The sequence below is a fragment of the Hippopotamus amphibius genome, chromosome 11 (genome assembly GCF_030028045.1).
Source record: "Hippopotamus amphibius kiboko isolate mHipAmp2 chromosome 11, mHipAmp2.hap2, whole genome shotgun sequence".
Classification (NCBI taxonomy): Eukaryota; Metazoa; Chordata; class Mammalia; order Artiodactyla; family Hippopotamidae; genus Hippopotamus; species Hippopotamus amphibius.
In genome coordinates, this window is record NC_080196.1 from 3,710,637 (window position 1) to 3,723,492 (window position 12,856).

The 12,856-nt window shown below is 51.7% G+C and overlaps 1 protein-coding gene across 4 annotated transcripts in view; it reads left to right on the forward strand.

Annotated features, from left to right (window-relative positions):
- Window positions 1–12,856, forward strand: part of FARS2 (phenylalanyl-tRNA synthetase 2, mitochondrial) — a 361,327-nt gene that overhangs the window by 254,206 nt on the left and 94,265 nt on the right. The window lies entirely within an intron of this gene.

Genomic DNA, 12,856 nt, shown 5'->3' on the forward strand with positions numbered 1-12,856 from the left:
GGCTGCATGAATGGACCGGGTGCTCCAAACAACTCGGCACGTGTGAAATATTAAAATTCATTGCCTGGCGTCATATGTTTCCGTCGGCTGCAGGGTAAACAAGCCACACGCTGCAACAAAGGACCCTCTCCGAGCCCTCACGTCTTAGTGCCCCGTGGTGACTGATCGTCTCACACTTCGTGCAGAGTGAGGCATCTGCGCATGGTTTTTACTCACTAGTTGATGGAAAAGGGTGTTGCAAGGAGGCCGTCCTGTTTTCAGGTCCAACTGGTGTTTCCGGGGTAAGCCTCGTGGCTTGGTGGATGGAGATGATGGGCAGTTTCCGTGTAGGGGAGCACTGGGGAGACAGGATGAGAACGGGGAGGTTCTCTTGGGGTTACTCGGTGCCCTTGATCTCAGCTTTTGTCGTCATCCTTATTCCCGTGGCCTGTCCTTGTCCTCAGCACATCTCGTGCTGCCCTTCAATCAAGGCTACCGTGTTACGAAGAGAATGAGGTTAGGGAAGAGCGATCTGGGCGGCAGTGACTGTGCTGCTCACCAGCCGGGTGACCTTGGACACGTCCCTTCACCCCTGAGAACCCACTTCCTGCCTATGAAGTGAGGGAGGGGGTCATCCCATCTCCCCGTCCACTCCAGCCTTGCCAGGGCGCCTCTGCCTTAGAAAAGAGGAAGCCCTTTTAAGAAGAATGCTTGGTAGGGGTTGGATTATGAGTCCGTTTACTAAAACGAGCAGGATTTTCCTAGCTCCTTGTAACTGTCTTCCGCAGAGATGCCTCGGTGGGGAGAGGAAGCCGCCTGTGTCTCCTCGGCCGGCTGTCAGCGCTGGCGAGCGTGAGACGCAGGGACGGCATGGTGAGAACACGGCCCCTGATGTGCTTCTGGTTTGGTCTGTGTGGTTTGCTGTGTCCCTCTCCCCAGGTAGGAGGGGCACAGCTGTCCTCGGTGGTGAGCTACTCTTTCACCAGGGAGGGCTTCGCCCTCATCCCATTCCGAGCAGGGAGCTCGACTCTGCCTTCTCCCGTCTCCTCTTTCCTCCTCCCTGGTCAGGACCCACATCTTCTCACCCATCTTTGTACCCGCAGCAGAGTGTTTGGCACATAGCACATCATCAGGGTATATTGATTGGCCGGCTGCCTGGGTTCAAAGTAAGCCAAGAAGATGAGAAGGAATACTTGAAAGTAAAACTGAAATTTAACATGATCAGCTATGTCCTCAAGTAAAGTGGAATTAACATTACAAGGTAGGAAAGACAGAGCAGACGTCCGTTTACCAGCCAGACCTGCGTGAGTGGTGACTCAAGTTGCCTGGGCTCGACGGATGGCCTCCGGTTTCTGTGTCGCGTGGAAAATGTGTAACTTATTCTGTCTGACTCACCCAGATCACTGCCTCCTTCATTCGGAAAGTTGGAGAAGCTTGTCCCTGATATGTGAGGCACCACACATGAATCCAGTAGAACAAGAACAGGTTCGGGATAAAGCCTGATGCCTCCCTGTGGGGGGGCAGGTGGGGAGGTGAGGAGAATTAGGTGCGGGTAGAACACAAGCACGTGCTCTAAACTCCAAGGATCACCAAGGACAGTCCCGCCGCACATCCCAACAACCACGTGCCCCACGCCTCCAGGATCTCCCGCTCTTGGCCACTCCTGCAATTAGCTTGTAACGTAATGATTGAGAGCTTGATATCTAGAGCCAGGCGGCCTGGGTTCAAGTCACAGCTCTGCGGGGAGCCTTCTCCGCTCTGGGTGGGGGCTGCTGCATCAGGGCCCCTGCCCCCCCTCCCTGAGGGGGGACCATTCACAGGGTGAAGGGGGGAGCAGACGGGGCTCTCTAGGTGTCCTTCCTCGGTTTCCTCTGTGTGAGCGCCAGAACCCCTTAACCTCCTTTCTGATACCTTCTTAATCTTTGCCTTCACCCTTTCTCTCTCTCTGCCCCGCCCCAGCCCCTTCTCTCTCTCTCTCTTTTTTCCTGTCTCTCTACCCTTAAAAGAATTCAAATCCTTTAGATTAGATTTTGGGGTTTTCTTTACCCAACTCTATTTGAGGTATATCATTCAAGTCTGCGATCATTTTAAAATTTTCTTTATGGCATTTTTTTAGTTTTATAAAAATATTCTTTTTTTTTTAGCATGTTTAGTGCCTAAACTGACACTAACCCTAAAATGTTAGTTTAGGAATGAGAACTTGGTGTTGCCCTGCTCTGTCCTCTGGCATTTAGTGGGTACCAGTCCATCATTGCTGAGCGAGTAAATGCTGTATAAAATAACATTGTCCTATAGATTCCTTATGTCTGTGGGTTAACAGTCAGGGCTGGGATTCAGGAGCACCTCATTCCTCCGTTCCAACAGTCGCAGTACAAAATGTCTTAAAAAACCACCGAAGCACACCGTGTCCCAATTTGTCAGAGGGTTAATTTCTGTCATTATGATGGTGCTTGGTTAATCCTCTTGAATTAATGAGTCTTGCAGAGTTCTGGCTGATGTGAAAAGGTATATAGTTAGCATCTGTTTGTTCTGTGCATATATCTCTCATCCTTGCTGTACATCTATTTTAAGGAACATTTCTTTGGGTGCTGTGTTTTTTTCTATTTATGTCTTCAGCATAAAAATAAAAATAGATCGTTTGTCTCCGGTATTCTTCAAGTAGCTTGCATCATTTCATGCTTTTACATAACTGAAATTTCTGTCCTCGGTACACATTGTTTGGGAGATTCAAGTGGCTGGAAACAGCCCTAGGAACACGGAGGCAGCTTCCAGGGCCCCCGAGGCTCACTGCGGGGCCTCCTGGCTCCGTCCGTTCCTGGTTAGCACCTTTCAGGACACCTGGCTGTTCGCTCCACCCCCCGCCCCGCCCCCCCCCGGCACCTGGCCAGAAACCACTTAAAGGTTTTTGCTCAATCTTATATCCTCCACAAAGTATAACACAACTCTGTAAACATAGTTGATGTTTTAATACACCTTCAGTGAATTTGTAACTTAGACATTTCTTTTTTATCCGAGTATAATTGACATATAGCATCTATGAGTCTCAGGTGTAACATCATGATGGTTTGGTGTTGGTGTACACTGCAGAATCGTCACCACAGTCAGAGCAGTTCACTTCTGTCCTCATACATAGGTACAGTTTTCTCTTGTGAGTAAACATTTCTGGAATGTGATCATTGCAGGAAAAATAAAATGTGAGCTAGTATTTGTTCACTGTGCACTGCTAGGTATTATAATTAATGTGTAACATACAATATCTCATTTAAACCGATGGCAGCGCAACAAAGTGGATGCCGTTTTTGTAGATGAGAAAGCAAGGCTTGGAGAACTTATGTAAGTTGCCCAGAGTCCACACAGTAAGTGACGGCGCTGAGGTGTGAGCCCCAGCCTGTGTGATGCTGTGCTTGTGCCCCCTCACTGTAGAGAAGAGGCTGGACCACCAGGCAAGCCTGCCACACGGGGTACAGGGGTGCTCAGTAATGCCTGTTGGTGCGTGAGACCCGAAAGTGTCCCTCTCCTGCCTTTTTTGGTAAAAAGGCCCCAGACATTTCTGAGAAGTTGTTTCTTTGATTTCCCAGGCATCTTTTGATCACCGGAAGAGGTAGCAGTTGGCATCCTTATTATTAGGCAAGGGCCCCGCTGGGAGCATTCCCTGCCCTGTTAGCACACCTTTCAAGCTAAGGTCCAAGGGCGGAGCCTGGGCTGTGGGTAGGCTTCACGGAGTGACCGCGGGGGTGTTCAGGGCAGGGTGTGGAGTGGGGAGTGGTAACAGCAGATGCTGAGAGTCACCTGGCTCTCCCAGGGCTGATGATTTTTATGCTGGCGCCGATTTCAGGGGACAGATCCCCAACAGATGGCTCCCGTTGGACGTGGCCCCGTGCTCCTCGGCAGGGGCGGGGAGCTGTCCTGGAAGGGGCTGGGCTTCAGGATCAGGCAGACCTGAGATCGGGTTCTGATTTCTTTTCTTAGTGGTTTCGTGAACTTTAACAAATTACTTACCCTCTGCTGATACCTCAATCACCTTACCCAAGAAGTAAGGCTAATAGACTTTTGATTAACGATGGCAGATGGAACACAAGCATTGACCTCAGTTACCTCTCAAGATGCTCTAACAATAACAGGAAAGGGTTTTGTTTTGTTTTGTTTTGTCTTTTTTGAGGCATAAATTAATCAAGGACCAGCAGCTGGGAGGGGGTACATCAACAGTGTAATTTTGGAAGCTGGAAAGCAGATGGCAAAGTGGCAGCTACGTGAAACAGACCCAGAAATGCCGAAATCCACGTGGGCAGTGGGGAGAGTCAAGAAGGAACCCCACTTAAACGAGAGTGTCCCCCAAAGGTGCAGGGATCAGCCGTACAGTTTCCCGGGGGGAGGGGAGGGAAGAGGAGCTAAAAGAACCGTCAGCTGAAGGTGTGCTTGAGAAGCAGAACCCCAGGTTTTGTCCCCATTTACTGGCAGGCCTTCATCTTGGTAGAAATCTGAAGGCTTACTCTCTAGAGAGGACAAAGCAGAGAACTCCAGTTTGGGTGTGAGGTGAAGTTTAGCTGGATGTGGAGACCCCTGCCTTCTTCCCCGGCTCACCTGCTGGACACTGGACACTGGGCGACCTCACCAGCCTGTGGGAATAGAGCTTAATACACGGGCATCAGGGCTTCCCCAAGAAACGGAGCCCGCAGATTACGCTCCAGTGAGCTCCAGCTCTCCATGGGCACGAGTAGCCAGGACTCCAGAGGCTCACTCACGTCCAAGAAATAACCAGGCATTTGCAAAGTAGGACGAAAATCAAAACAAGAAATGCAGATCGAAGGAAGCGTAGACTGTGGAGGGAGAAGAAAACATGAAAAAGAAGACCTTGCCCTTGACATCCTCAGAGAAGTAAGAGATGAGTGTGCATTTATTTAGCAGTGAAAGCAGAAACGCTTCATTATGCAACGGAATATTCAGAGAGCGAAAAGGACCGCTTGAAAGGCAGAAATGTGATCGCAGAAATGAAAAAGTCACCAGAAGCATTGAAAACCAAAGTTGAGTTCATCAAGAAAGAGGAAGAAAATTTTAGAGAAAACTAGAGCATGATGGAGGACGTCCAACAACCAAATAAGAAGAGTTCTAGGAAGAGCAGGCGGGAGAAAGGGGAGGAGTGGCTCCTTAAGGAGATAATGAGGGAAATCTGCCGGAGCTGAAGGCTGGGGGTCTTCACGTTGGGGGGCCGATGGAGTGGGGGTGGGGAGACGTGAGTCGGGAGCTGGCAGGGCTTCACAGGTCCTGGCAGCAGCCCTCGGAGCCAGAAGAGCAGTGCCTTCAAAAGCTTGAACGAAAATAGTTTTCAACCTAGAATGCAGTGCTCGGCCATACTGTCCATCAAACCTGAGGGTGGAAGAACAATACTTTCAGAGTCTAGAAGACTAGCCCACCCAAGTGAGAAGTAAGACAAGGCAGGATCCAGGAAGCAGGAGACCCAGCACGGGAGAGAGGCCACGAGCATCCCCGGGATGGTGGAGAACGGCCTTCCCAAAGCCCCGGCTGGGGGCAGTCTTCCCGAGGGCGAGCGTGAGGACGGAAGCAGGCCAGAAGGCCCCGGGAGTCTTCAGCAGGATGCCCTAACCCAGCGCCTAGTAACAGTCATCCCCGCTTATACGTACGGAGACCTCGCTGCGTGTCAGACACAGTCCTGCGCGTGCACGTAGTAACGGTTGAATCCTGGTAGCATCCCTGTTAGACCGATGGTCACGATTATCCTCCGTGTACAGATGAGGGAACTGAGGCACTCGGTGCGCAAATAATTTGCCCAGAGTTACAGAGCTAGTGGGCGGCAGGGCCGAGGTTTGCACCCAGGTGGGGCGCACGCGTAACTTGGCTGTGCGGTCCCTCTCCGCTGGAGTGGCGCGTGGGAAGCACGCGGTGGCAGAAATGACGCAGGCGGAAAGTCAGCGCGGTTATTAAAGGAGGGAAGACAATGCTGACGGGAAAGGAAAAGTGACCGCCGTCTGCTCCGCGCAGCGGTGTGAGCGCTGACCGGTCCGCCCGCCACCGCCGAGATAGAGAGAAACACCACGCGAGGCAGCCGGGAGGGGAGGAGACAGGTCCCCCCCGGGGGCCGCTGTCCTTCAGAACAAGCCTTGACAATTATTTGGTTCTTCAGATATGCGCAGAGAAAAATAAAAACGAAGTTTCAGAAAAATAAAAAACTGAATTTCCGAAAGGAAGACCACGCAGGATGGTTAGAAAAGAAAGCGGTTTCTTCTTCCTAGGAACTCCGTAAGTGTTCGTTCTCCTCCCCGCTCTTTCTTTCAAGGCGCGTGTTTTCCTCGTGTGCAGAAAGCGTGTGGCCATGCTGCCCGGCCGCTCTCCTCGCAGCGCTGCCCGGCCGCCCTGCAGCCCTTTCGCTGTCCGTCCCCGCCGTGCAGCAGAGGAGCGTGGGGGGGTCTGTGGGAAGACACGTCTGCCCCACGCCCGCGGGCCTCGGTACCATCTGCGGGCCGAGCGGCCGCGGCCGGATGCGGGGCGCAGCCAGGGCGGTGAGAAAATCCTCCGGCCGCGCTGGGAAGGGCGTTAAAAGCATCTCACTGTGTGTGGGGACCGTGCGTCCGGCGCATTTCCTGACTGGCGGTAACGGACAAGCTTGCCCCAGACAGTGTGTAAGGAAGCGAAGGCGTCAAAGGTCCTAACGGCTTCTGTTTGGGCCCCTCCGACGAGGGCAGGAAGCCAGCACCTTGAAAGGCAGAGTTTGGGGTTTGTGTGTGTGAAGGAGAGAGACAAAATGTGTGTATTTATAAAGCAGGCCATATGCCGTTGTTCAATGCAAAACGCATCGTATTTTTATCTCTTCTTACTTCAGATACAGGGAAAGCCTGCCGGTTAGTAAATCATCCTGCATCTGTGTACATCCACAGGTAGCGATATTAATATCGAGGTTTATGTGTTGACAAATCGATTTCAAAGTGCTTTTCACTTCTGGCGAAGCCTTGGACATTGGTAAATCCGGATCCTCTTAGTGGAGGGTCACTTCTTATTTTACAGTAGTTCTTTCTATCTGTGGTAATTATGAGTTTGCAAAAAGGAGTATATTGATTTGCTGTGATCTCCTGCTTAATAATCCAAGGGACCTATAGACACAAACCCCATCTCTCCTAAATAGAGAAAAGGTGCTTCGCTGATTCAAATCTGCTGGTATTTACTGAGCACCTACTACACGGAGGGCGCTGGGTTGGCTGTGGTGGGTGGGTAGGATGATGGATAAGGTAGGCTCAACCCTTATCAGCATTTTACCAGTTATTTGGGGGAGGAAACTCATACGAAGGAAGTGACAGCAACACAAATCTGAAAAGAATAGCATCTGAGAAGGGGCTGGGAAGGGAACGGATCTCATTTGGAGGGTCAGGAGACTTAAGTCCTAGGGAGTTGCCATACTGTACTTATGAACTAAACACGGCTCCAGCCTCCTCCCATTCGTTCATGTCCTCGTCCGCCAGATGTCAGTGCCAGTTCTGGGGATGCTTCGGGGAACAAAGCCCCCGGCGGCACGCACAGTCCAGCTGGACCCCCTCCACCCGCGACACTTAGACCAGGGTTGCAACAGTAGCTTGCACCTCCTCTGCTCTGACTCTGACGTGCATTCCAGAACCTTCCAGAAGTTCCCGGTGAGATGCACACGTGACATTAACCTTGAGCAAGGCTGGGCGGTCCTTGGTGGTCTCAGGGTTTGGCTGACATGGATGCCGGTGGGTAAATACAGTATCAGTGGCACCCGGGTTCTCTGGGAGCACCTTTGACGTCACTGGTGGATGAGCCGTGCAATCCGATGGCAGACACTCCTGGTCTGGCCAGCCATGGAGTCAGAGTCCGATTAGGGCCCTCGGCCTTCCAGGAGAGGCAGGGGCAGGCCGATGGCGAAGGCCAGGGCTGCCCCGCCCGGCTGGTCGTGGACGGGCCGGCTCTGACGTCCTTTCCTGGACCTCCCTAGCTCCATGTCCGTGTGTTTCCTCCTGCAGATCATAGGTCAGCCAGCTCTTTCCCAGTCCCTCTCCTCAGCATTAGCTGATCATTTCAGAGAGATTAAATCCGAATTTTACAACGTTTTCCCGCAGTTGGTGTTCAAAATATTTATCCTTCAAAGGCAGATGCTGTCAGACTCACGTATACATTGTGAGTAATAACTTGGACTTCATCCGTTGCCCATAGGGCTAGGGACTCCCTGGAGCCTTGATAAGGAGAATCCTAAGACCAAAAAGCTCTTAAGACCTGAGACTCTGTGAGGGGCCCCCAGCCACTGGAGACGGGCAGAAGCCGTTGACTTGCTCCTGTCGCTTTGGTGTGTGGCAGTGCACCCCACCCCCAGCTCCCCGGAGCCTGAGCGCAGCGGGTGGGCACGGTTCAGCAGCTGTCATTCTGATTATACACTTTTCTCTCACTGTGTCTTCCTAGACAAACTTAGTCTTCCTTAAACCCAGTAGAGCTGGAGTTCCCAGGGTGTGATGTGAGAAAACCCTCTTTTCTTACCATTCGACTAATACTCCTTTTCAGCGTGATTGATTTTTTTCATTCCCTCACGTGCCCAGGATCTCACCTTTCACTGTGTAGGAGGTGGATTAACCACTCTAATAAATTATCACAAACTGAGTGGCTTAAAACAATACAGATTTATCACCTCACCGCGGTGGAGGTCAGAGGTCTGAGATCGTTTCCCTGGACGACAGACGAGCCATTGGCAGGGCCGGTTCCTTCCGAGGGTCCCGGGGAGACTCCACTCCGTGGCCTTCCCAGCGTCCGAGGCCGCCTGCATGCCCGCTTGGGCTGGCACCGCACCTCCTCTCCACTCCGACTCTCCACCCCCCGCCTCCCTCTCGCTGGGACTCTCGCGACCACGTCGGGCGCCTCCCCGGCTCCCTGACCACAGTGTCAGGCCCTCCTGCCATGTACGGTAGTGTGTTCACAGGCTCCAGGGATCAGGTGTAAGCATTTGGGGGGGCCATTCATTCATCCACCACAGAAGCTAATTTTAAAAACTTTTAAATCAGCTGGTTGTTTCCTTCCTCCTCCTCTGTCCCTAAATAATTATGGGCCAGGTTTTCTAAATGCATAATGTACTTTCTGTTCGTAGGTTCAGAGATTTTAGAAATTTTCTATTGGTTCTTCAAAATGGTTCAGAAACAGATTGGCTCTCTTTGCAGCGACTGAGTTATCACGAAGACCTGAGCTCCCAAGTGCATTGCATATAGTGCTAGGGAGTCACCGGCACTAGAAACACCACTGTCTCTGTGTTCTTGGAAACTCGCCTTTTGTCTCCAAGTAAAATGGAGGGTGAGGACGTGGACGGTCCTTGTTGTTCCAGTGCTGTCACTGTCACCATCGTGTTGTGGATTCTTTCCGTCTCCTCCGCTCATGGCCTCACTGCCCCTCCCCGTAGAAAGCTGCATGCTCTTTCACACACACGCCCCCTCCTCCGTCTCCAGGCGTCCATCTGCTGCACGTCTGTAATCGGGCAGCGAGCGTGTCATAAACGAGAGGACGTCGGAGTGGACGGCGCGCGTGAGCCCCAGTGCAGGGCCCAGTTTCCCTCCATTCCAGCGCCCGCCCGCCTCCCAGAGCCTGGACACACCCCAGACCAGCAGCACGTTTCCCCGTAGCTTGTTCTCCGACAAGCTGCTTTAGCCCCTGTGTGGCGTGTCCCAGGGAGGGTGAGAAGCCTGTGAACGGCCAGGCCCCCTCGTCTACGTCTCGTTATCCAGCGGGTGTCACCCGACTGGCTTTTGACAGATGCTTGATACATGGATACATTATAAATACTTAAATGTGGCCTATTTTACATATTATATTGGAATATATATGCACATACAGTATATGTATACATGTTGTACATGTGTATTTTACATGCACTGTATATGTATGTACATAATAATATGTAAAAACATATAGTAATATGTGAAAGCCTTGAGAATTCTGTTCAGTCGCTCTCCCCTCATTGTCTTTCCTTGGGGTAGATTCTTTTAAAAACATATAAGAAGTGCCCTTTATCGTTGTGCGGCTGCCAGCCCCCTCTCAGCTTAGAAGCCCGATCCCCCCGTCTTTTTAGATGGAAGCCTTTATCTAAATAAGGGCCCATGGGCTTAGATCCCTCTGGCCGCACACAGGTGAAGGGTCTCTGGGTGCGGTGACGGCATAGTTCCACTTTGCTGCCCTGATCAGGTTTCCCCGTCAAGCTTAGAGGAAGAAACGGCACAGAGGGTCAGATGTGGAAAATCATTTAAATATTTGCCCCCCGGTTAGAAGATCCCTGAGGTCCACTTAACACGGAACCCAGAGGTTTCCACCAGGAAGGTGCAGGAAGGTGGCAGCAGTAAAGCGGGTCCTGGAAGTGTGTTGTTCCCGGCATCCTCAGTCCGTGCACATGAGGCTCCGGCTTCAGAGGGGCTTTGACCTATTCGTACCCCATCAGAATCTGCACCCACTTCGCTGCGTGAAGCCTCTGTTGCATTAACGGTTTTTAAAAGCAGAGAATACTGAAAGGGAACATGCCCACTTTCAAAAATTGGTGTTCAGAATTGTAGCTTTCAGTTTTCAGTAAAAGTTTACATCGTGGTCAGTCGCTTCTAAAGGTGTAGTCTAGTCGTGGTTAAGCATGTGGGCTTGGAGGAGGGCTGCCTGGGTTCACATCTGGGCTTCGCCACTTACTAGCCATGGTGCCTCAGGCAGGTTGCTTAACTTCTGTGTGCCTCAGTTTCCACACCTGTGAGCTGGGGGATGACAGTGAACAGTGCCTTCCTCAGAGCTGTTGTGAAGATGGTGTGAGCTAACACACAAAATGGTGCCTGGCACAAAATAAGCACTCAGTAGACATAGGCGGTTATCATGTCTCTTACCTTCTGGGGTCTGAGGAAGCCGTTTAACTGCATTCACTGCAGTAGTTCTCTACTTGTGCGCTTGCTTCTTTGAGAAATACTCATTACACAGCATTTTGGTATCATAGCCCTGACGGCATTTACATTGTATAAATCAGAGGCAAGTGGCCAAGAATTTTCCATTACAGAACTACATTTTTCCAGATCGAGATAGATACATTGTTAGCAAAACGTATGACTGGGATTTCCATCAGAAATTTTCAAAGAGATGAATTGGGGGAGAAATCAAACATTTTCTCCCCTAAAATAAAAGCAAGTTACAAGACAATTTTAAATTCACGTCCCATTGCTTAATCTTCCTTTCCGTAGGTGATAACGGTATTCACTGTGTGCTCGTGTCCAGTTTCAGATTGGGGTTATTTTTTATTTGAATTACTGCCTCCTGAGCTGCCCGGTTACTCGACACTGATGCTCACCCCTGTTTTATGATTTGCAACATATCGGGAGACTTCCATGACACATGCCCACATCGGCTACCGTGATCCTGTGAGCAGTGCCTGAGAGGATGGCAGTGCACAAGGTTCTGTAAAGTCACGCGTGATTCACGCTTGCCCAGGCCCTGGCTGTCCCTGCTCTGCTACGCTTGTGAGGGTGGTGGATTACAGAGTCATCAGATGCTAGGGCCGAGAGGAAGATCTTGCAGATCACGTCGTCCTGCTGTGTCATGCTACGGTGGAGGTGTTAAAGCCCAAAAGACGAGACTTTTCCAGCCGAGACTGACACTGCTAGGGAGTTCAAGAGCTGTGACTAGACTTTGATTCATTTGGTAACTAAATTATCACCCACCTCTACCAGCACAAAGACAAATAAAAAGGCCGGCCCTCCTCAGGGAGCTCGCAGTTCAGAGAGGGGACAGTCAGGTACACAGGTAGTCACAGGACCGTCCTCATTCCTTCCACTGAAGCACCCCGTGTCAGGGTCGTACCGTTATCGGGTAGAGGCTGTTCAGCTCATCAGCGCCGTGGTGCAGTGGGCAGCTCTGTTCTGATGCCTGTCTCTCCGCTTATCCAGTCATTTAGTTTTCTGTCTGGGAGTCACTCATCAGAGAACACGTGCAGGTGCCTGAGCTGTGCGGCAACCAGCCCGCCTTCAGTGCCACGTGCCAGGGAAGCAGAATCCGGGTCCTCACCTTCCAGTCATTTACAGTCTAGTTGAAGCAGGCAGGCATGTAAAGAACAAAGATGTGTCAAAGGAGTGTGATATAAACAAATATAACAAGGTGCATCGAAGACACCATTTCAGTCCTGCTAAATCCTGCTAAGGTTTTCACAGACACTTCATGTGCTAGTTCATGGAAGGGACCTTAAAATGTACCTTCTCGGGGCAGTTACACCTTAGAGCGACTGGCAGTCCTACTGTACCTGCTGTACTGCCTTCTCTCCGCCCCCTCTGGCCCTTTCCTTCCTCCTAGGTTGGGGCGTGTCTGGAGTGGGGGTTCCGGGGGAGGGCCTGCTGGCAGACCAGCCCTGTGCTCCAGGACTGAGCAGCTGCCCTCCATCCTAACCCGTCCAGAGAGAGAAGCCACCCCCGACCTTGCCCGGCAGCTGCCCCGTCGGGCACTCCCTTCATCATTACTTCATTCAATCACTTGCTGACTCAGCTGAGCGCTTACTGTGCGCACGTGCTGTAGTGGCGTCGCGAAGCAGACAGACCCGGCTGATGTTCTCCAAGAGCTTCTGGTCTGGACTAGCTGGAGAAACTAACTTTAATCAAAAGTCACACGTATAGATGTGAAATGACAGCCAGGAGACGTGTTATCAACATGGCGCTTTAAGAACAGCTGAGCGCTGGAATCAAGGTGGGTGGGGGGAGGGGTGGAGAGAACTCTCAAAGCTAAGGAGCAGCGCGGGCGGAGCTCTGGCAGGAGACACGGGGGCGTCGTGGCCTGCGTGGAGGCCGGCGCCGCTGCACAGGAGGGGCTGTGGTAGCGAGGCTGTGGAGCTGGGGAGGCCAGACCACGCCGGGCCTCGCAGGCCACGGAA